The sequence below is a fragment of the Lynx rufus genome, unplaced genomic scaffold, assembly GCF_022079265.1.
Source record: "Lynx rufus isolate CCGP_SWC_20201006 ecotype Redwood Valley unplaced genomic scaffold, mLynRuf1.p SCAF_7, whole genome shotgun sequence".
Classification (NCBI taxonomy): domain Eukaryota; kingdom Metazoa; phylum Chordata; class Mammalia; order Carnivora; family Felidae; genus Lynx; species Lynx rufus.
Window position 1 is genome coordinate 132,774,251 of NW_025814889.1, and position 24,737 is coordinate 132,798,987.

The following is a 24,737-nucleotide window of genomic DNA, read 5'->3' on the forward strand; positions in this document are numbered from 1 at the left end:
TTGATTTCGGCTCAGGTCCTGATCCCAGGGCCATGGGATCAAGCCCTGCATCAGGCCTCATGGTGAGCGTGGAGCCCGCTTGAGATTCTCTCTCCCCTGCTCCCTCCCTCTCTTTCTCTAAAAATAAAAATTAAAAAAAAAAAAGTGCAGTTACTGAGGCCTCCCGTCGCCGCGGCCTCGGGAGGTGGAGCCTCCCCGTCCCCGTCGGCAGCCGGAGGCCCCAGCTCGCTTGCTGGGCGGTGGCGGAGCGCGGATGCGAGGCCCAGCCTTCTGGTGGGACCCGACCTGCCAGCCTCACCGCCCAAGGGGAGAGCGCTAGGTTGTCCGGCATCCCTGTCCCCGCACATCTGGAGAGGGTGACAGTTCTCTAGGCCCTGTGGGCAGTGGTGTGGCCGACAGAGCTGCAGGTCACTAGGACACTGCCCTCCCCCTGTCAGCAGTTCGTGGACATCCAGGGAGTTGCTCTGCTTTGTTTTGGTTTTGTTTGGGTGGAGGACTTTCCATAAATACTGGCCTCTTCCTGCTTTATAGGAATTAAGAACTTCCCCCTCTAACAAGAGCGTCTGCTTAGAAACAAAAGCAAAAGGTCAGGGTTTGGATGGTGGCGTCTGAGGCTCCCGATGCCCCCGCCCCTCTGCCGGGAAGGGGCTCTGGGCCGAGAGCCTGCAGAACCGTCTTCCAGGCTCTCTCCCCCTCCTCAGCTTCTCCAGCTGTCCCTCGGGAGGCCCATAGCACTGCTGGCCCCCGAGTCCTTCTGGAGGCCGGTGTCAGCCCAGCACCCTGAGAGGGAGGTGGTGTGGGTACCTTCTCTCAGAGCGACTGAGGCACAGACAGGTGGGCATAATCCCCGCCACAAGTGGCCCTAGCCAAGCCCTAGGCCCCCTGGGTCTCTCGTAGCACCTGCTCCGTCCCAGGAGTGGGGGCAAGGCACTGCCCTCTGCCGGCTTTGTGTTCCCTGTTCCCCACCCTCGGTGTCATTCAGTCCTTGAGCCTGCCTCCTGGGGCCGAAAGGGGCACCGGATCAGCCTCCTGGTTCCCTTCGGTGGATTAAGCCATGAAGCAGAGAGGGGTAGTTGAGGAATCTTAGGATTTCAGAAACGGCAAGGGTCAGTTCCAGGAGGAGAACCAGGGCAGCCAGGCAAAGCTGCGAGGCCACAGGCCCGCACTGACGCACAAGGCAGGCAGACGGCCAAGGCCGGCGCTGGGCCAAGCCAGCAGGGCCCCCCCTCCCTCCAGCCTTGACCTTTAACCATCCCCCCCCACCTCACTGGGGAGAGCACTGTTTCCCTGGGGCCTGGATCAAAAAGAACCAGAGAAAGCCCAGCCACCGCCTGTGTCCACCTGTCCCTTGAAGACATCTGGTCCCCTCACAGGACAGAACTGAGGCTTGTCTGAGGCTCTTAGGCCTTCGCGAGCTGCCGTCCATCCCGGGACCCGAGGCAGGTGAGCAGGCAGGGGGGACACCCGGCAACACCAGGAGCTCCGTGGACTGTCTCGGGCCATCCTCACTAGGATCTGTTCTCCTGTTTCCAGCCTTCATCTGGTCCCTCGAGTTCTCACCGACTGGCCCTGCAGCTGGACCGCAGAGCCGACTCCACGATGCACCTGTTGGCGGGGGATCCCCACCGCTGCTGACGCTGGTAGTGAGACCCGTCGGGGGCCACTCGGGCTGCCGGAACGTCCTAGGGAAAAGCACCTGATCGGGCTCTTTACACGGCTGGCTCCTTCCTGTCATTCAGACCTCAGCTCAAATGCTGCCTCCTGGCAGAGGCCTGCCCTGGTCCCACGCCAGCCACATCCTGCCACATCTCCCTGTTTAATCCGCTTCACAGAATCTCTTGACGTTCTGGCTTGTTTACCTGTGTTGTCTCTCTCACCCACGAAGATGTCCACGCTGTGAGAGGGGGAACTTTGTCTACCTTATTCCATTGGGTCCGAGCCCCAAGGTCAGTGCCAGCCACATAGGAGCCCCTCACATGTATGTTAAGTGAGTTTGGGATGACCTGCGTGACCTTGGACAAGTTGCTTGCTCATGCTGAGCCTCTGTTTCCTCGTCTGTAATGTGAGGATCCAACCGACTTCTTCATAAGATCGCCTGACATGCTGAGTCGCCAAAGCTATGAGAAGTGAGAATGGCCCTTCCCTGCAAATGTGGAAATGGACTGCGCTGTGTTACAAGAGCGTTAGCCGAGATTGCTGCCCCTTTCCCCCCACTCCCCGCCCCCCACGATAAAGTCGTATAATGAGGGCTCTACCTGGGGTTTCCCAGGTAGCAGGGGGGCCTCCAGCCTCCCCTAGGAACCCAGACGTTGGGGACTGGGTGTGTGACTCTTGCCTCTTCTCAGCCAAAGCCCAGAGGGAGGCCATCAGCTGGGCTCCTGAACATTTCTTCCAACAAGGGCATCTTTCATGGTTTTGCCTTCTGGGCCCCCTATTTTGAAACCAAACAAGAACACAGATCACTGCCAAACCAGACAGGCTCGGCATGAGCACGCGCTTTGTTCCCACGCAGAGGTGATGTCAGCCCAGAGCAAAGACGGGCACTTGACATTTCCATGAGCCTGGGCGGCCTCCTCCAGGACAGACACAGTGTCTGGCAGCCGGCTTTGAAGAATAGTGACACGAGTTCACAGACTCCATTCCTGCCTTTGAGACCCTCAGGGAGGTCAGAGGACAGCAGGCCGTGTGGGTCAGTTGTGCAGTCTGGCACCTTGCCTTTGTTCCTCCCAGGTCACATAGTGGGCCAGGGCACGGACAGGGTGGGCCTCAGAGCCCCAGACTGTTTCCACACCTTCCGTGATCAAGCTCCCATGCTTGTCACCTCAGCAAAGCCATCCTGTGGTCCAGACAGGGCCGAGCTCAAGAACCTTCCATAGCTCCCGCCTTCTGCTTCCCGGCACCTGCCGGGAGTGTGTGGAGCATAGGCTTCGTTCCTCCCTCTCTCTCCCCCAGCCCTGAGACCCCCCCCTCGGCCCCCTCCACCCTAGACTCTCCCTCAGTCACCTCACGGGCAGTGTCTAAGAAGTGTAACGTGGAAGGATAGATGAATTGCCTAGGGAAGAGCTTCTGGAATTTTTTTACAGGAAACACCATTACCTTATAGAAGACTGCTCCCACCCCAGTACCCCCAGAGCTTGGGGGTTTCTAACAAATTAGATGTCTCAATTTATTTTGAATATCTAGGTGAATTCTGCAGTCAAATTCATAATATCAAAAAATTTTTTTTACTACAAAAGCAACTTTTTTTTTTTTTTTCTTCAAAAATAGCATTTAAAATTATTTATTGGGACACCTGGGTGGCTCCGTCGGTTGAGCGTCCGACTTCAGCTCAGGTCATGAGCTCACTGTTTGTAAGTTCGAGCTCTGCATCGGGCTCTGTGCTGACAGCTCGGAGCCCGGAGCCTGCTTCGGATTCTGTCTCCGTCTCTCTCTGCTCCTCCACCGCTTGCGCTCTCTCTCCACGATAAATAAATAAACATTTTTTTAAAAAATTGGAAAGGGATCTTCTTGATCTCCCATTTAAAAGAGTAATACTAATAAAAATAAATAAAAAGACAAGAAGAAGCGGCCGTTAGCATGTGACTCAGCAATTCCAGGAAATGAAAACAATACAACCACGCAGAAAGTATACACAAATGTCCGCTGCAGCGTTACTCAAGTAGCTACGGCAGAAACAACCCAGTCATCCGTCAGCAGATGATGGCACCCACGTGGTGGCATACCCACACGACAGGGTAGTAGTCAACCATAAAAAGGACTGAGGTTCTGACACCTGCTCCGACATGGATGAGCCCGGAGGACAGTGAGAGAAGGCGATCCTAAAAGGTCATCTACTGTATTATTCCTTTTAAATGAGGTGTCTAGAGTAGGCAAATCCAGAGACAGGAAGCAGATTAGTGGTTGTCAGGGGCTGGGGGAGAGGAGAATGGTGAGTGATTATTTAACGGGCGTGTTTTTCTAGGGGATGAGAAAGTCGAAATCTGGACAGAGGTGGGGGTGGCCCAACACCGTGACTGTGCTAAGTGCCACTTGGAACTGTATACTTTAAAATGGCTTGGGGCGCCTGGATGGCTCAGGCAGTTAAGCAACTGACTTCGGCTCAGGTCATGATCTCACGGTTCGTGGGTTCAAGCCCCACGTCGGGCTCTGTGCTGACAGCTCAGAGCCTGGAGCTTGCTTCGGATTCTGGGTCTCCCTCTCTCTCTGCCCCTTCCCCGCTCACACTCTGTCTCTCTCTCTCCCAAAAATAAATAAACATTAAAAAATAAATAAAATAAAATAAAATAAAATAAAATAAAATAAAATAAAATAATTGTATAGTATGTGAACTTCACCTCAATTAGAAATAAATGAGAGGACCAGCCAAGTCTTCTGAGCTCTAGGCGGCTCCTCCAGGCTGGGAAAGCACCTGGATTAATCTGGTAGGTTAAGCATCCAGCAGGAAGACAATGCAAGTCAGACATGCCATGTTGGATTCTCCAGGGGCTCACGTTTTAAAAAGTGAAACGAAACAAATGTTGTTTTAATGCTATAGTTTCTTGAACCCAGGACAGCCCAAACATTACCATTTTGACGTGTACTCAACATAAATGTTACTAATAAGATCTCTCCTCCATATTAAGTCTTTGAAATACAGGTGTATTTTGCGGCGCCTGGGTGGCTCAGTCGGTTAAGCGTCCGATTCCCGATCTTGGCTCAGGTCATGATCTCGGTTCGTGAGTTGGAGCCCCACATTGGACTCCACACTGTCAGTGCGGAGTCTGCTTGGATTCTCTCTCTCCTCCCCTGCTCACTTGCGCTTTTTCTCTCACAAAATAAATTTAAAAAAAGAAAGGAAAGAAAAGAAAGAAAGAAAGAAAGAAGAAAGAAATACAGGTGTATTTCAGCACACAGGACATCTAAAATGCAGTCAGCCGCGTTCCAGAGCGAAAGAAAGAAAAAGAAAGAAATGCAGGTGTATTTCAGCACACAGAACATCTAAATGCAGTCAGCCACGTTCCAGAAAGAAAGAAAGAAAGAAAGGGAAAGAAAGAAAGAGAAAGAAGGAAAGAAAGAAAAGAAAGAAAGAAAAGGAAAGGAAAGAAAAGAAAAAAAAGAAAAGAAAGAAAAGAAAAGAAATACAGGTGTATTTCAGCACACAGAACATCTAAGTGCAGTCAGCCACGTTCTAGAACACTCCATAGCCGCTCGCGGCTCAAGCTCAGCCGCACTGGATGGTGCAGCTGTTGGGTGTGTCACTGGAGTCTCAGGACATAATCTTGCAAAGTATGAGCGGTTCAAATTTAGTGGGTGTTGAATCTATGAATTAAAAAGTAAATCGGCTCTAATCCTATTTAGGATGCATCTGAACAATCGCCTTAGAAATAAGCCCCAAGTTAAACATACAATTACAGCAATTCCGTACCTGGGTACACACCCAACACAAGCGAGAACGAGAACTGGAGCAGATACTCGTGCACGAAGCAGCGTTATTCACAATAGCGAAAAGGTGAAAACAGCCTCTGAGGCCCGTGGATGAATGAATGAATGAATGGAAAAGCAAAACGTGGTGTGTGCGTACAATAGGGTACTATTCAGCCTTAAAAAGGAAGGAAATTCTGGGGCGCCTGACTGTCTCAGTCAGGGGAGCGTGCGACTCTTGATCTTGGAGTCAGAGTCGTGGGTTTGAGCCCCATGTGGGGGGTAGAGTTTCCTTGGGGGATAAAAAAAAAAAAAAAAAAAAAGCAAGGAAATTCTGACTCCTGCTACCACGTGCACGAACCTTGAGGACATTATGGCAAGTGATATAAGCCCATCACCAAAGGACAAATACGGTAGGGTTCGCTCATACGCAGCACCTGGAGCGGGAGTAGCCAAGTTCATAGAGACAGAAAGTCGAATGAGGGCTCTCTCTCTGCCCCTCCCCCACCCATGCTCTGTCTCTCTGGGTCTCGATAAATAAAAACATTAAAAAACAAAAAGAAACACTGTAATAAAAGTGATGGAGGACCACTCCAGGATCCACGAGAAATACTTTCTTTAAAAGAGCGTTCATGCGTTGCCTGGGTTTGAAGTCAGGCTGTGATTTGCTTTCTAGGTTTGTGTCCCTTGAGCCACGGTCATCTCTGCACCCCCAAGGCGCCAGCATCCGGGGCCAGTCTCAGAACAGTTTCCTGAGTGAGTGAGTGGTGCAGGCATAGAGGAAGGAGGAATTCTTGGGCAGGAGGAGGTGAGGAGCAGGAGAATCAGGGAAGGCTTCCAGGAGGAGGGGGTCGAGGGTATGGAGTTTGAAGAGTGGAAGATGGGGTGCGGACGGGCGTACCTCAGGGCTAAGCACCAAACCCTCGCCCCAGAGGATGTCGAGGGGGATGAGACAAGGCGCCAGCTCTGCCCAGCGGTGATGTCACGCCTGGGACCCAGCCTGAGCCCAGCTGTCGGGGGTGGTCTGCCAAGGGGCCAGCCTTCCCCATCAAACACCCCACTGAGCAGTCGGCCCCGTCACCCTCCTCCTCCCCGGCACCCACCCACCCACCCGGGACAGTATCAGTTCCTCCTCCGGCCCCACCTCCCCCGGCCGGGCCACCATCACCTCTCCCGGCATCACCACACCTCTGACTGGCCTCAGGCTGCCCTCCCCCACAGCCATTCACTTAGTAAATAGCATTGCGTGCCTGACTAGGATCCCACAGATGAGGAACAAAGCTTTGGCCCTGCCCAGTGGGGAGAAGGACAATAAACCAGGAAATGGTGAGTGTATCATATGATGGCAAGCAGCAAGGGCCAGGAGGAAAACAAAAGAAATCGCCAGGAGGGGTCCTTATGACACCTCTGGGCCCTCAGGTAAGTCCAGGATCCAGGCCCTCTGGGGAAGGCTGCCTGGCTGGTCAGGCCTGCTGTGAGCTTCGTACCCTGGCCACCCCGCAGCCCCAGTGAAAGGAAAGCCATGTTCAGTGTGGCCTCAGGAAAAGGGAGCGCCAGGTCGGGCAGCTTGCCCAAGGTCCGGCAGCTTGCCCAAGGCCACAAAGCTTGGGGATGTGCTCCTGAGGCACATGCCCAGGCCTCTGTCCCCACTTGGCCATCACATGACAAGGTGTGGCTGTGAGATCTCAGACAGGACATGGTCCAGTTCTGAGCTTCCGCTTCTCTTCCTGTAGGACGGGCTCAAAGTGATGGGAGAGAACACTGCAGAGATCGGCGAGGCCCAGAATCCCCCTGGGCGGCTGGAACGGGGCAGCCCAGGGCGGGAGAAGTCAATGTCATCCTGGCCCCATTTAGAAGCAGCCCTTATGCCGGTTCCAGAGCGGGAGACCCAGAATCTCATAGTTGTTTACAAACACAAAGGTAAGAGGCCTGGCCTGTGCCCTGCTCTGGCCAGGAGACCAGGTGACAGACCCCTTTGGGGTCTGCCACGTTGACGAAGTTTTGGGGTGATGGTGGGTGGTCCGGAGCCGCTGGCCAAGAAAGAATTCTTGAAGACGCCTTTGGTGCACAAAGGTCATTTTATTAAAGCACGAGGACAGGACCCGTGGGCTGGAAGAGCTGCCCTGGGGTCGTGATGGGAACTCATTACACACCCTCGGGTTGGGAGGGGCTCAGGGATAGAGTGTCTCTAAGGTATTTTGGAAGCAAGGTTTCCAGGACCTTGAGGGGTTAGCTGTTAACTGTTTAATAACACCTCAGTCGTGAGAGCCTTCAGATGCTTATCGGGGGCCATAGGCTTGGAGTAGGATTGCCAGCATAGGTCCTGGGGCAGTTGACTTAAAGGAAGTAGATTTACAGGATCCTGGAGGTTGGGACAATGTTAAGCCAAGGTTCTCTTTTGCCCCCTAGCAAAGTGTCATCACCAAGGCAGCTGAGCCCCTAGAGGGTGGTCACTCTGCCTGTTTCAAGGACTTGGCAATGGGCTGGAGGCAGTAAGGGAATTTCATTTTATTTGCCTCAGTTTCCCACATCACCATGGCAAGCACTTTAACCCCTTTCCTTTGCTCTTGAGCGTCCGAGGAATATCACACACATCCCACCTGGGGGGCGGGGGGTTGCTGTTAGCTGCACTTTGCCCTCAGCTTGCCCCATGCTCCCTCATCATATCCCCCCTGAACAGTTTTGACCCTTAAATCTTTAAGGTGGCTGAAGGTGGAGGGCCTCAGAGACATCCCTACCTATAAGTCAATATTGGTCAGTCGGGGAACATACCGAGGAGTGACAAAAACATAGAGGCAGCTGAATCCAACGTGGGCAACGTGTATGCACCTCCTTGAGTAGAAAGGATCATCTGTTGGCTTGAAGTCATTGCACTGATGGGGTCTTGGGACCAGGCAGAGAGACACGGGAGAAAACAGCAAAACATAATTAGAATAACTAGAAAGATTAGCCCAAAGGAAAGTCCTTCGGTAGCTGACAAAAGTCCTCCAATCTAGATGTTTAACCAATCATTCAAGGAGAAAGAGGGATTGTTTAATGCACCAATTTGAGTATTTATGTCAATTAGAAATCCAGAAATATTTTTGCGGTAATCTGGAATGTATATACAGCGTTTGGGGGGGTGGGGGTGTTTGTTTTGTTTTTAAATTTTTTAAGTTTATTTATTCATTTTGAGAGGGACAGGGACAGCATGAGTAGGGGAGGGACAGAGAGAGAGAGAGAGAAAATCCCAAGCGGGTTCTGCACCGTCAGCACAGAGCTGGATGTGGTACTGGAACTCACGAAACCCTGAGGTCATGGTCATGACCTGAGCCGAAACCGAGAGTCGGATACTTAACTGACTGAGCCACCCCGGCGCCCCAGCATTTTGTTTTTAGGAGAATATAAGTTCCACCTCGTGCAGCAGCTAAAATGTGTAATGCCATTCTATTTTATAGAACTGTTTCCCGCATTCGAGTTACTTCTAGTATTTGATAACATAATGCTATTTTGAGAGTCGTTTAGGCCTTAACCATATGACAAGTGGTGTTTAGCCATCCTATAGACTCTGTTTTGTTCAGTAAGCAATCAGGCAATGAATAAGAGGTACTTTTACAGAAACAAGAAACATACGGGTTAATGGTTACAGCAAACTACAAACCCCGTGTCTCCCAGGGCTGCCCGTGAGATTTTTAGATGTCAGGCTTGAAGCATCCTCGGATGAGAGTGGGAACAGGCCCCAGGAATCAGATTGGTCTTTCTGGCCTGTAACTCAAAGGTCTGCTGTGACCCTGTGGGACGGCCCATTGTAAGAAGGAATTATCAGTAGAAATTGGGAAAGGAGAATGAAAAAGAAAGGTACAACCATCCTAAGGGAAGTTTGAGGGCTCGCACAGATTCCCGGGAAAAAGAAGGCACGTAAGGTTGCTAATTGATTTCCTGGAAGGGGGCTGCAAGTTTTATTTTAGATACAAGAGCCCACGAAGAATGCCCCTCTCACTTTACTGCCTAATTCGGCCCAGTAGGGGCCCTTTTATTTTGGAGTTAAGTCCCCTGTTGTCTTAGACTTTCCATCTTTTGAATAAACCAGATCTCCTGGGTTTATATGGGGTGGGTTTCTAGTAACTGTCAGATCAGGTTTAGGGAGGGTATGGCTTGCATGGTTAGAGATTTATGAATTAACCAGGCCTCAAGTGAGTAATAAAGACGATAGTCTTTATCTATCGAAAGGTCTCCAGTGAGAAAAGTCTTTGGATACAAGTATTGGGGGAATCCATCCCATTTTCCGGTTGTTTAAATAATCATATGCCCATGGGGTCATATTATTATCCCCACAGAACAACAAGCAGCACAGAAGATGGTCTATACGTGACATATTGTGACAATTTTTCTGAAGTTTACCTCAAGCTGTCTAGTCTAGGCAAACAACAAACATTTCAAGATGATCAGAACTAGAATTTAACATCCATAACGGTGCGTTGTTGAAACGTAGTTTTTCTCTCTAAAAACCCCCCTTTCCAGAGATAGCCAAGTCGACACCCATGCATTTGTAGAACAAGTCCAGTCTTAACAAACCTGGCCTAAGTATTTACATAAATTCAGCAAGAATAACGATTGCTCATGAGGATCTTTGAAAGTTTGCTTTGCTGGAACCCTTTATAAGGAATCTCCAGACTGAACTTTTGTAGCCTCTCCAGGCCAGAAGCCAAGCCAAGCACTTGCCATCAGACAAGGCCTGCAGTACCCGTGGAATTGGACGAATTCCTCTTCACGAGGTCTCCAAGATACCCTGAGGTCCCTGCACCTGCCAGGAAGTGACCTTCTTTGCTCACCTGGGGAGGGTGCTGGGAACTCTGTAAGCAAGGTATCCGGCCAACATTTCCAAGGGACTTTATGGCTCCGTGTTTCATAAAGCCAACCTTAGTTCCTTAAAGCTGTCTGGTCATATCTGAGTCTATGCGTGTTAATCTCAAATAGGACATTCCAGTCAAAGCCTTGGTAAAATAACCAGTATTTCCAACGGTGACCTGTGACAAGATGAACAGATTCTTATTGAACTTATGCAAACAATTGTAATTGCCGCGAAGGAAAGGATATTCATTGGAGAGCTTTTGCATTTCAGAGGGTTTGGGGAGAGAGAAAAGATAAATGCTTCAGTTTACAACTGAGTACTTGATGACATTTCTGTATATCACAGATATCGTAAGAGAAAGTTTCCTTAATCTGGAAGAGGAAACAGAGAACCAGCCATTATTTCCAACAAGAGTCACAAGACTATAATCTTCCTCAGTTCATTGAGTCCCATGTTTCGAATTCTTGTTCGGTGTGAATGCAGCTTTTTAGTTCTGGAAATTCTTACCCATTTTGGTATTAATCTTAAAGATGTCAAATACCTGTATTTGTCCCAAAAGTTCTTTTTATAAATCTCCTTGAAGGAGAAACACGTTTTGTGAGAGAATAAGAACAATTATAAATGACCAAATCTCAGAAACGGACATTGTTAAAGATCTGATGAGAGTTCATTATGATGCAATTGACAAATTCAGTTATTTCTGTGACACATAACACTTCAAGTAATCAGAATATGAAGTGATGACCTTATACCGAAACATTAAAACTTTAGGAATTGCATACATATTTGGGCAGTTACAACATTTACTTGTGCAATACAACCTAAGGTTTACCGTTGTATGACAGTGGTTTCCAAGTAACTTAGCATCCCAAATAAAAGGGCCTAATTGGTCAAAAGACTTAATTTACCGTTTAAATCCTGGGAAGTTTGTTAAAACTTTAAAAACCCATAAAGCACGTCCAAAATAGGATTACAGATCATTACAAATCTTAAAACTTTGTTTATTCAACCAAAGTGGCAATAAAAGATCCTGAAGGCGAATGGATAGCATTATATCGTTGTTAGCAAAACCTAGCTCCTTTAACATTGAGAAGTTTTAACTAAGTAATCAAAGACCTGATAAAGAAGAAACCTAAAGCTTTGGTATCTCCGGCCGACCAAAGAGAAAAAAAAGCCTTTATTTACATTTTCTTATCAAGAGCAGATCAACAGTCCAAGAAAACTTTGTCTTCTGAACAGAGAGAAAAGCAGAATTTCAACCTTATACCAGTGTACTTTTACAATTCCATTCATCTCAACCTTAGTCTGTCCTGAGCACAATTCCTTTCCGAAGATTTCCCTTCACGAACCTTCTACAACTTTCCTTTGCCTTCAAACTTCGTCCCAAAGCCATTTCTCTCCAACAACCAGTCTCGTTTAGGACAGAATTACTTTCTTTTACCCTCAACAAAAAATGTATTTCCATTCCTTATATTTTTCTTACATATCTCCCACTTTCCTACATACAGGGTTGCTTTCCTTATTTCCATCAGTCTTAAGTACACTTAGCAGAATTTTAACTCTTAGGAAACCTTAGTCTCCAATTGAGGACTCAGTAATCAAGAGGTGTTTACACCAGAATTTTTTAGATGGTAAATTCATGAGCCAATTAAGCACAAAGCATGTTTTCCGATAGACCCAAATAGCCTTAGTTTCTGTGCAATAAGTACAAACCTACGTTCGGTAATCAAAGCTTTAGCGCTCCATCCTATCTGGAAAAGACCTAGATGTCCAATGAATTTAATCTGGTTTGTCATGCAACCAAAACTTTAAAGTTTCAGGTTACCAAAGACTTTGAAAGCTATCTTAACAATTACCCATGAAAACTTTGAGACAGACAAAATTAACTATCATTTTAAGTCATCTTTTTGCTAACAAATTGCAACAGAGATAACATGAGCTTATCTGACCTTTAGTCAACCTTGGTAGAATGAAAGTTTCATATTTAATGCTGATAACTTTAAAGACCAGGTCCAACAAACTGAAATTAGTTTAAATTTTTTTTTAATGTTTATTTATTTTTGAGACAGAGAGAGACAGAGCGTGAATAGGGGAGGGGCAGAGAGAGAGGGAGACACAGAATCTGAAACAGGCTCCAGGCTCTGAGCTGTCAGCACAGAGCCCGACGCAGGGCTCGAACTCACGGACCGCGAGATCATGACCTGAGCCGAAGCCGGACGCTTAACCGACTGAGCCACCCAGGCACCCCAAACTGAAATCAGTTTAAACACCGAATATGTTTCCCCCGCGTCCACTTAAAAGTCAATCAATTTATCCCCATTGTCAGTTTTCACCTGGGACACCAGTGGGGGTATCTGAAGTGGGTGGTCCAAGGGGGTGCTCTTTGCTCCTTGACCTCGAGGGTGGGAGGGGGAGCCAATGGTGCCTGAGGCATTGAGGATGGTATAGATAGGAACCAGTTATGTAGACCACACCCAAGTTGGTGCAGAAACTGGAGGGGGACGGGAGGGAAGGAAAGGCAAGGTGCTAGCAGAAGCAGAGAAGGAAAACCCGATTCAAAACCTGAGCTCCGACAGAGGAGCAGACGCCATGTTTCTTCCACCAAAGTGGAAATATGGAGTCCACATCAGGCCAGAAAAGACCAGGAATTTCCCCAAAACAAATGGAGCTTCAGCAGCTGCTTGGGAATATTCCTTAAAGTCCCCATCCCAAGGTGGACTGGCCACAGTTGGCTCCAATTATAGCTGGTAACCCGGGAACTGGATGAGGGAGAAGCCCTCACATCTATTAGGCAGAGGAACAGAGAGAGAGAGTCGGCGTCCCCTTTGTCAGGGATGGTCTGTGTTTCCTCCAGCGACCTGGGTTCTATTAAGAGGAGGCCTGTTTAGACAATTACCATCCAATATATCAGGAGGGAGTTTACTGGCCTGGTTACTGACCAAACACGTTCTGCAAGAGGCCATTGGAGCCAGGTAGCCGTGAAGGCCTGGCCCTAGGGTACCTCCATACATTTTCCGTTTACTAAGGCCACTCAGGGTTACAGGAAATCAATCCTTTCTACATATTGGAAGCCAGATTGTTTCCAGTGGGTTAAAAAGGCATCTCTCGGGGACCGAAGAGAAGCTCCCATGCTCCTACAGGGAAAAGGAGAGAGAGAGAGAAAGTCCATTACCCCTAAGAATCCCCTCCGACGTGGGTGGTGTCCTATGAGCAGGATATGTCAGAGGTTCCTGGTGTCAAAGCGACCCAGGTGTCCCTCGAAAGAAATTGCTATGACCACCAACCAGCCGACTAAGGGCTCCTGAATGAGGGATGTTAGTGTCCCCCCACTTCCCCATTGCATTCTGGACTACAGATGGGTGCCTGGCGTATGGACCAAAATACCTTGAAAGCCGTGCCCTAAAAGGCTGTGCCTTGAAGAACATTCCCTGATGGTCATGCCCTGATTAGTCTTTGAAGAACATGCCGCAGAGGCCATGCCTTAGTTGCTTGAACAACCTGTCATTTTTAACCCATGGAAAACACTAGAAAAGTTTTACAAGGGGGAATTACCCAATTTTAAGTAGTAGCGAGCAGAGGACATTGACAGAAAGCGGTAAAGACAGAAATCCATCATAATCTAAGCGACATTCCAACACATATGGATATGTGGGATATGTGGGATATTCCTCGGACTCTCCCGGCTACCCAAGAACAAAGGAAAAGGGTTTAAGCGCTTGCCATGGTGTTGTGGGAAACTCAGGCAAATGAAAAATTAAATTCCCTTACTGCCTCCAGCCCATTGCCAAGTCCTTGAAACCAGCAGAGAGTGACCTCCTTCTAGGAGCTAAGCTGCCTCCGTGATGACGCTTTATAGACAACTTCCCTAGGAAATAGTCCCCGGTTGGGTCTTAATTCAATCGGGTGCTGGTTTCCACCAGCTCTCAGTGGAGGTCTCCCTGACAGAAGCGGCTAGACCAGAGATGAGGGGATCACGTTAGATCAGTGAGGAGGAAACCTCACGCGGGAGTCTTAAGATTGGCAGGCGTCCTGGTGGCTTAGGTGGCTGTCCCGTGCCCAAGACAGACAACTCTGAAGATGGACAGGACTAAAGAGAGGGCATCAGGTTCCTGGGTCTTATTACCATCCCGGCCAGGGTACTAACTTGCAGCCAAAAGGCAGGATTTCTCCTCCCAGAAGAGTTGCCACGGGCTAGAGGATTGCAGCCTGAGCAATCGACACGAAAGTGACCCAATAGGACCACCCTCCTCAAAAGGCCCCTGAAATGAGAGGAAAGGAAGAGAAGGTATACTCACCAAATGTGCACCGAAGCTCAGAGTCCAGATGAAAAGACTCTAGTCCGACAAACTGGGCGGCATATGATGAAGGTTTGGGGTGATGGCGGGGTGGTCTGGAGCCGCCGGCCAAGAAAGAATTCTTGAAGACGCCTTTGGTGCACAGAGGTCATTTTATTAAAGCACGAGGACAGGACCCGTGGGCTGGAAGAGCTGCCCTGGGGTCGTGATGGGAACTCATTACACTCCCTCAGGTTGGGAGGGGCTCAGGGATAGAGTGTCTCTAAGGTATTTTGGAAGCAAGGTTTCCAGGACCTTGGGGGGTTAGCTGTTAACTGTTTAATAACACCTCAGTCGTGAGAGCCTTCAGATGCTTATCGGGGGCCATAGGCTTGGAGTAGGATTGCCAGCATAGGTCCTGGGGCAGTTGACATAATTTCATTTTTCATTTGCCTCAGTTTCCCACATCACCATGGCAAGCACTTTAACCCCTTTCCTTTGTTCTTGGGTAGGTGGGAGTGTCTGAGGAATATCACACATATCCCACCCTGGGGGTGGGGTGGGGGTGGGGTCGCTGGTGTTAGGTCTACTTTGCCCTCAGCTTTCCCCACACTCCTCATCGATGTGACCTTCCGGCTGGAGGCGGAGGGGACAGACGAGGCTGGCTTCGTGGCTCGCAGACACTCCCTGCTCTGAGTTGGGTGCCAGAGGAAACGGCGGGAAAGCAGGAGACCTGAAGTTCAGGGCTGGCTCCATATTTGCCAGCTCTGGGTGTTCCAAACCTCTCTGCGCCTCAGTTTCCACACTACAGTAGAGGTGGTCCCTCCGAAGGGGGTAGGAAGAGCAGATCACGGTGGGTCAACCGTCCTCTACTGGGCACGAATATTTTCCAGTTGGTGATAGTCTTGGAGGCCGAGGAGCCGTGGCCACTGGAAACGGGGGGTGGGTGGTGGGGGTCACCTCACATGCCTCGTTAAGCTCCATAGGAGCCATTTGCTGTGAGTTGCTGAGAATGTGGTCCGGAAGCAGCTTTGGGGGGCGGGGTGCAGCTGGACGGGATTCTGGGCTCAGCTCCATCCCCCTCACTGTGTGGCGTGAACCCGTCACTCCCGTCTCTGGGCCTCTGCTTCCTCTTTGGGGTCTGGTTGCAAAGATAGCTCGGGGACCGGGCCCCCCGGGGGCTAGCCCGAGGACCCAGTTGCTTTGAACCACCCACCGCCCTGGGGTGAGTGACATAATCTACTTAGGCAGCCCTGGCACCCACCCAGGCTCCTTCCTGTGCGGAGATGACCAACAAGATAAAGGCAAGGCCAGCATTTGGGGACAAGGCTTCCAGGAGACGTCAAGCAGTGAGCAATGCGTGTGTCCAGGCCAACAGGAAGGAGGGAGGGGTGGGGGAGAGGGAGGGCAAAGCCGAGGCCAGGTTGATGGGGACCCCCCACTGTGGACAGGCATCTGTGGACAGCAGTCTTAATGGCACCAGGGTGGTCTTCAGGGGGTCTGGGTAACCCCCGTCTCCATCAGCCCCAAGAGACTTGCTTGCTATGAGGGCAGCTTAAGATGCATTTCTTCCTGGGGCGCCTGGCTGGCTTAGTCAGGAGAGCATGCGGCTCTTGATCACGGGGTCATGAGTTCGAGCCCCATGCTGGGCATAGAGCTTACTTCAAAACCAAACAAAACATCCCTTCCTTAAGATCACCCCACCCTGCACAAGCCCTTCCTGTGTAGAAATTTGGCCCCACGGTCCCTTGGGAGTAGCTGCACACAGCCCCCCCCCCCCACTTTCTGGCAGTTTGTCCAACAGGAGAGCCAAAAATGGGCCAGTGGGGGAAGGGGGAGGTGCCCCGTGAGAAGGGGAGAGCTGGGGGCTGGATGCCACTCTGCTCTGGGCTGGTGGGCTCCCACTGCCCCTGGGTTCTGTGGACTTCCTGAGCCTGTCCACACCTGACCCAGTGAGCCCAGTGGGGGACAGGTGGGCAGCGGGGGTCTGGTGGCACTGGCAGAGGTATGACAGTGGATGGCCTATGTGACCCCTGCAGTTGGCCTCTTAGCCTTGGCTGGTGGCCACTCGCTCATCGGTGGCTGTCCCAGAGCAGGAAAGGACCGAGGTCAACGGGGGTGGGGAGGAGGACATATGTGCAGCCACCAGGACCAGGGTGAGTCACAAGCTCCGTGATCGTGGGGAAGTCACTTTGTCTCTGGGCCTCAACCTTCTCTTCTGTCAGTTGGGGCCATAAGCATCTGCCTCACTAGATGGCTGGAGGTTCAGCAATGATATCGTTCATGTGTAGACACAGTGCTCGTGAAGTTCGGTGTCTCCATTCCCTAGAAATTTGGGCCAGTTGGGGAGGGGTCTGCTTGATTCGGTCCTGGAGCGCTTTTCAACTCAAAAAACCCAAACTCCTGGAGTCTGATGACTTCCCTGAGATGGAGAAAAATGACCCACTTTGCCGTCCCCCCCCCCCCCATCCACCTCAGCAGGTGGCGTGGAAAGCAGTCGGACCAGCCACGGTTCCAGTCAGGAAGAGGCATCATTCTGTGGGGCAGGGCTGCTGGCCCAGGGAGCCAGAGAGGCCGGGCCTCCATACTGGGCTCTCGCTTCTCAAGCACAACCTCCGGGCCGGTTGGCGCTCCCTTCGCCACATGTACTCGCTCTGCGCCCTCACCCCAAGCCAGGTGGTGCCTGTCGGTATCGCTGTTTGGGGGGTAACCAAGCCCCAGAGAGGTGATGTGACTTGCCCAGATCGGCAGTGGAAGTGAGACTTGAACTTGGTCTTGTAAGGGTTAAATTGTAGTGTAGGGCTAACCTATAGGCTTGAGAAATAACAGCTTTGTTTTAACACTGTAGATTAAGAGATAACAGCCTTGTCCTATCAATCAAGGGAACAAAAGTTCAAGGAAAATCAACTGGATTAGTGTTTGATTGGATTGGGGCAAGGGCAAGTCAGAACTGTGTCCACCCCCATCTGGGAACTATTTCTTGGTTCTGTTCCCAGGTGATGATAAGACGATGTGGTCAGCTCTGAAAACTCAGCTGTTCGAGACAGCACTCTGGTCAAGAGTGTTGGTCCCGATCGGTTGGCCTTGCCTCTCATGGCAGTAAACTTTGTTGTGACTGTCACTGGTGCCCACAGCATTGTTTCAGGAGTCGGGTGGATGTAACAGTCTGTCATGTTGCTGTGATCCTAAGACTTGAGAAACAAGACTTCATGACTTGAAGTGTATCAGTTATCTAATGCCGTGTAACAAACACACCCCAGGCATCGTGGCCCCGAGCAACCAGCAGTATGGGTTTGCTCATGATTCTGCAGTCTGGGCGGGGCTCGGCAGGGACCCCTCATCCCTACTGCGTGCGTCGTCATATGGGGTGCCCGACCAGCCTCCCTCACGTGTCTGGGGCTGTAGTGGGGGTGGCTCAGCGACCAGGGACGGGCTGGGCCTCTCTCCTCCCTTCATGGTTTCTAGGACCCCTCCCTCCATGCAAGCCTTTCTCTAATGGGGTCACCCTATTTCCTTACACGGCCTCTGGCTTCAAAGTTGGAGAAAATGGATGCTGTAAAGCCTCTTAAGGCCTAGGCCTGAAACCTCTCAGTCACTTCCAAGTATCCTAGTGATCAGAGTCGCGCACAGGCCACCCAGACCCTGGGGAGGCGATATCGTGGACTGTACGGCCGAGCCACAGCGACGGGAGGAGTTGTTGGCGGTCGTTCGGGCAGCCATTTTTCCACCCAAGGATCCTGCCCTGAGAGCGGGCCACTACCTGCCGACAGACTCCTGTGTCACAAGAGCGGGAGAGTGTTGGTGGTGACCCATGGGAATGCGGAGGAGGGAGGGCCCAGGACGTTCTGCAGTGGGACAGGAAGGCCTCTCTCCTCAGACTTCTGGGTCTTTCCCTCCCTGGGCCCAGCTGCCCTGCTCCCAGCCCCCAAGGGGTAAGGGGGCTGAGCCCTGGTGAGGAATGAGGCCCGGCCTGCTCATCCTGTTGGTGACAACCCTCTAAGGACCCTGCCTCTGCTTTGCAGGGAACAAATGCTGTGGCCCTTGCCCTCCACCTGCCCTGCCCTGCCCTGCCCTGCCCTGCCCTGGTCCTCCCACCCCAGCCTCACAGGTTCTGAAAAAACGTTGGTGGGGAGGAGACCATGCAAATCCTTCCCCACCCTCCGCCCTCCAAAGACCTCAGGAACTTCCCAGTGGCCACCCAGCCCAGGCTCTGGAGCTCAACCCTTGTCCTGCCACTCTTCAGCTGTGTGATCTTGGAAAGGTTTACTTACCTCTCTGTGCCTCAGTTTCCTCATCTGAAAAAAAAGAGAAAAGAGAAGGGCAACCGTGACCACTCTGTGCAGGTGCGTTCTAAGCACTTTGCAGCTAGGAGCTCCTATAATCCTGCCAACAACAAGGGCCAGGGTGTGTGTGTGTGTGTGTGTGTGCGCGCGCACGCGTGCACGCGTGTGTGCATGTGTCTGTTGTTCATTTCACTTTTACAGCTAAGGACATGAAGGCACAGAAAGGTCAAGTAACTTGCCTGAGGTCACACAGTTCATCATCACTCCAGAGCCCATGCTCTATCCAACCCCCCAGCGCCTGCTCCCCACCTCCTAATTCCTTTTTTTTTTTTAATCATTACCGTAAAATATGCCTACCAGAAACTTGACCGCGTACGGTGCGACTTTCACCGGCATCCCTCTCCAGGACCCTTCGTCTTCCCCAACTGGAACCACGCCCGTTCAACAATCATCTCCCATCTCCCGGCAATCACCACTCTTTGTGTCTCTATGAACTTGACTCTGCCAGAGACCTCATGTAAGTGGGATGAATCATACAGCATTTGGTCCTTTCGTGACTGGCTTATTTCACTCTGTATAACGTCTTCAAGGTTCACCCATGTAGGAGCACACGTCAGTATTTCCTTTCTTTTTAAGGCTGAATGGTATTCCCAAGTATGTACGGACAGTTCATCCATCAGTGGACCCTTGGGCTGCTTCTGCCTTTTGGGTATTGTGGATACTGACGCTATGAACACGGGGCATCAATATTTGTTCCAAAACCCTGCTTTCAGGGGCACCTGGGTGGCTCTGTCGGTTAAGCGACAGACTCTTGGTTTCGGCTCAGGTCATGATGTCAGTTCGTGGGATCGAAGCCCCGCATCGGGCTCAGCGCTAGCCGCAAGGAGCCTGCTTGGGATTCTCTCTCTCTCTCCCTCTCTCTCTGCCCTTCCCGGGCTCATGTGCGCTGTCTCTCAAAATAAATGAATAAACCTTAAAAAAAAAAAAAAAAAGACCCAGCTTTCAATTTGGGGGTGTATTGTACCCAGAAGTGGGATTGCTGAACCATGTGGAAATTCCATGTTTAAAGTTTTGAGGAGCTGCCTTACTGTTTTCCACACTGGCTGCGATATTTTGCCTTCCCACCGGCAGTGCACAAGGGTTCTTGACTCTGGTGTGACCGCAAGCCCTAGGTGAATGCTGGCAGCCCGGGTGGGCGCCTGGAGGGCCCGGTAAAGAGCTGGCAGAGGTGGTCCAGTGGCTCCCGAGGGGCGTGCCGGGAATCCTGGCGGGCACCCAGACAGCCTGGCCTGCGGTGTTCCCTCCCATGGACACTGAGCCTTGGACTCAGTCCCTGGGCTCTGACCTTCCCCAACCCCACTCTGCCAGGACAGGCCACCCTGGGGCAGAAGGGATGAGGGGGCCAGGGTGGGGCACACGTCTGCACCTGCAGGCTTACGGCCATAGATAGGATGGTTAGGCCCTTGGGCAGGAGGCTCCCTGCTCAGCGAGGCCTCACCTTGACCTGCTGCATGGCCTCCCCTACCCTCCACCTTCCCCAGCCTCAGTTACTTCCTCCTCTCCCCAGGTGACATGCCTTGTGGGGGACAAGTTCTAGATACTGGCTTTGTGACCTGGGAGGTGCCGGTCTCCTTTGAGGAATTCCCAGGGCCGAGCCCCTCATTGTGCCAGTGACTCTTAATGAGTCAAGGGGTGTGGACTCTTCTAGAACTCTGGCTCCTGACTCCTTCCCCAGCTTTCTCCATAGCTCGCCCAGGCCACCAGCTTCCCTGCCAGAAGGCGTAGGGCCAGTAGGCCCCAGAAAGTCTGGATTCATTGAAGTTCCTGGTCCCGGGCTGAGGGTGGGTGCTCTGCTCTCCAGAGAAGGTACCAGAAGTAGGATGTCTCTTCTGCATAAGCTCCGGCCCTGGCAGGGCCTCTTTAGGTTGTGGGGGCCCCAGCCTCTGCAGCTCTGGTCCTGGCTGGGGGCAGGGCCCAGACCCTCTGACGAGCATCAGTGCAGAGCCTAGGCACGTGGTCTGGGCCTCGGGACCTTGGGCCCCGTGCACTGCCATGGATCGAAGGCCATGGTGATGGGGTCTTATCCTAGCAGCTAGATTCTTTTGGCCCTGGGCAGGCCCCAGCCTCTCTCCGATCCCTGTTTCCTCACTGGTGCAATGGAGCAGGCTGGAACTCAATGGCCTTCCCAACTAGAAGATTCCAGAAGGAAAGAATTCACTGAGGGAAGATTCTGAGCACGGACCACCTACGAGCAGTAGCAGTGGTGGCCCTCGCTGTGGCCTAAGCACTGGGCCTGCCTAAACTAACCGATTCTCGACAACAGCCCTCCTCAGTAGATATGGTCCTTATTCCCATGTTACAAAAGAGGAAACTGAGGCACAGAGAGACGAAAATGGCCTAAAGCTGCAACCGTAGCCGAACTCGAGCCCTGCCTTCTTCCTCCATGTTCTAATCCGCAGTCCTACACCACAATGTGGCTGAGGTCTCTTTAAACCCGAATTTTGTGGGCACCTACACCCGAGTCTTCCACCTCGCAGAAAGGGCACAGAAGTGGCCAGAAACCCTACCACAAAAGCAGGTTGTGCAAACCAGAGGACAGGCCGGTCGGGGGACGTGAGAGGCCCTCTGTGTGTCTGTGCCAGTCAGACCCTGTCTGGGGGAGGGCGGGGGCAGAAGGGAGAGTGGCTGGCCCGGAAAGGTCTGGAAACCCTGTCACAGGAGGCGTCGCTAAAGAGCCTGGGGGCAGAAGTGACTCTCGGCCAGCGACTCTCGGCCGAATTTTTGAAGGACTGGCTTTGCTCGGACCGGCCCCAGGCGGCGGCATCTGGGATTCCTCAGAGCCAAAGCTGTCCCACAATAAAGAGCTGCGGTGACGGAGAGTGAGTGTCTCGTGTCACTCCGCGGGGCCAGGGCGCCGGAGGAGGTGCCCTTAGGGCCCCGCCCAGGTCACAGGTGTGAGGCTCAATCCGCCATATCTGGGCAGTTCTAGCGGCCTCAGAAGTTGAGGGCACCTACATTTCCTGGGTGAATTTCTCTCCTCTTCCAGCCCCACCCATCAGCCTGGCTCCAGCCAGACGGCCTGGACCCTGACCAAGGGGCTATTACCATTCGTGGTCGTCAAAAGGACAAGACCTACCGGCCTCGTGGATCGCCTCTGGGCCTGGGGCTTTCAGGCTCCGACAAGTGACTTCAGACCGGCTGTTCCAAGGGTCACTCACCATCTGGGCCTGGGAGATGTGGCCGCGGGGCCGCGGGCAGGGACTCGGCCCGGCAGCCGTGAGGACGGGACCCCACCGATGGGGCCCAGGAGCCAGAGCCACCGTCGGACAGACAGGCCGTGAGTCAGCGTCGCTGTGCTGGGGCCTCACCTCTGTGGGGCCCCACCTCGTGGGACCCAGCCCCCCGAGGCTCACGCCGGCGGGCCACCCTCCCGGGTTGGCCGTGCGCTTCAGTGGGTGTCACCTGCTCGGCTCCCACCTGCTGACTCAATCCATCCCTCAGCACCCGTGGTGTCCTTGGAGCTTGTGGGGGTCCTTAGGCTGAATCGCTCGCTCCAACGCCCCCCCCACCCCCCGCACACTTTCCAGCTACGACTAGTCCCTTCCCCATCCGTGCGCAGCCTGGATGCCCTTTCCCCTCTTTTGCTGGGTTTCTAAATCTGCCCCAACCTTCGAGGTCTGGCCGATGCCTCCTCTACTCTCCCAGTCCCCCAGGTGGACCATGTGGCCGCCTCTCGGCCGAATTTCTGTCTCATCCACTGGCCTGGGTTCTCCTGGGGGCAGGGCTGAGTCTGAGTCCCCTCTGCCTCTGCTGCAGCCTGGAGCCCAGAGCCCGGCATACAGTAGGCTCTCAATCAATGAGTGGATATAACCTCCCCACACCATATGCTCGCCTTCCGCTCTCTCTGTGGGGTTGGCCGCCGCGAGGGAGAAGACCTGGTGCCTGGTGGCCAAAGCCTTGGCTCTGGAGTCCGGGTCCCAGCTCTGCCTCTCGGCCATCGAGTGGGCTCTGTCAGTTTCCTCACCTGGGGAGCCAGCACGTGAGGCCCGCAGGGGCTTCTGGAGTCGGGGGAGGGGGGGCGGGGTGGGGAGGCAGAGGGCTTGGAGACAGAGCAGGTTCCTGAGCTTCTAGGAGTGGTTGCCAGGGCCCAGCTAAGTGTGCGGCTCATAGTACCAAAGGTGATGGGCATCTTGGGTTACACCCGTTTGCAACCACACAGCGGCCCTGGCCTGAATAAAAGGGCTGTTTCGGTCTCCAGGCCTCCCCTGCTGGAAGGCTGGTGCTTCTTTCTCTGGGTTCCCACCAGCCCTCACGCCTCTGATGCTTCTTTCCTATGCAGTAGTATTTACTGAGCACCTACTACGTACTGGGCTGGGCTGCGCCAGGTGCTGGGCCAACAGCAGCGGGGGCAGGACAGACAGAGCCCTGCCCTGGTGGGGGATATGTTTGGTGGGGGAGACCAGCAAAAGAAGAAGCGTAGGAATTTACCTAGTATGCCAGATGGAGAAAAGCGCTATGGAGATGGAAGGGGGTCAGGCGAAGGGACGGGGGAGCTGCACCTAACTGGGGTGCTTGGGGAGCGCCCGCATTTGGGTGGAGACTGGAAAAGGAGGAGCCCCATGGGTCCCTGGGGGAAAAGAAGTCCAGACGAAGGCAACAGGCAGCACAGTAAGTTGATGAGCTCGGGGAGTGTGGAGGGAGGGGGCCAGGGAGGCTCCAGCCTAGACCAGGCGGGGACTCGTGACCCCCGAAGCACCCTGGCCTCACTTTGGGAGAGATGGGAGCCACAGCATGATTTGAGCAGCAGAGGGAGGTGGTGTGACTTGTGCTTTGCGGAGTCACGCTGACTGTTCCGCGGGGAGAGGAACAGGCATGGGGAAGCTATGACAAGGACGCAGGCCAGGGCCCTGGAGGACCGATGGGCAATTCCGGAGCCCACAGGAGCCCCTTCGGAGGGAGGAGCACCAAGGAATTGTGGGGGAGAGCCCGGGTGTCCCTCACCCAGGTCCTGAACCCTTTGAGAATCCAGTAACCGTAGACCCTCTCCCAGAAAAACGGGCGTGTGTGAACACACACACATTCCCACGAGCAAGCACACAATCACATCCACGCACGCGTATACTGACACGGATGTTTCTGTGTGTGCACGTACACTCCCACGTGCTCACAAACACACACGCCACACGCCTGGGAATTTTCGGAGATTCCTGGCCCCCTGTCTAGTCCATCCCCTCTTCTTAACTGAGGCTTGCAGAGAGAAGGAGACTTGTCCAAGGTCCCGGAGGCAGAGAGGACTTGACCCGCAGGACCTGGCCCAGACAAGCCTGAAGCATCAGGAGACCCCGGCCTTACAGCCCTCCGTCTCCCAGCGCTGAGCTAGGCGCCAGAGCAAACCCCGTCTCGTCGTCGGGCCAAAGGGGCCAGGCAGGGAGGCTGGGATCCTGAGCACTTCCTGTCGGGTATCCTGGCCTCCCTGCAGGGCTTTCCGTAAGCACTTTGGCAAGGGAGGAGAGGAGGTTTGCCCTAGAGTCTGAGATGGGTGGAATGTATACTTAGAGATGGGCTGGGAAGGTCCCTGCGGGCAAAGTCCGGGAGCAGCAAAGACCTTGAGGTGGGAACTCTCCAAATGGGGCTTGAGCGAGCCCTGTGGGAACCAGAAGTCGGAGTGGCCTCTGAGGGGAGGACACGCCTGGGTTGGGTCCTGAAGGATGAGTAGATTGGCCAGAAAGGCTTTCTGGGCAGGAAGACTGATACACGCTAAGGTGCAGGGCTGAGAAAGGTCAGAGAAACTTACAAGCATTTGGGAGAGCTGCCTGAGGGTGCTTTTGGGAAGGGCTCATTTATGGGGGGCGGGGGATGGAGTGCGGGTAGGTGAGGGGTAGGTGAGGGCGGGACAGGAGGGCTCTGCGCTTTGGACAGCAGGTGATAGAGAGGGGAGGGAACCGAGCC

The 24,737-nt window shown here is 52.7% G+C and overlaps 1 long non-coding RNA gene across 1 annotated transcript; it reads left to right on the forward strand.

Moving 5' to 3' along the window:
• Positions 1–6,750: 6,750 nt before the first annotated feature.
• Positions 6,751–19,608, forward strand: LOC124502708 (uncharacterized). The gene is made up of 3 exons (XR_006959984.1): positions 6,751–6,819; positions 7,134–7,320; positions 19,149–19,608. It is a non-coding gene; the product is annotated as an uncharacterized LOC124502708 (long non-coding RNA).
• The last annotated feature ends 5,129 nt before the right edge of the window (positions 19,609–24,737 follow it).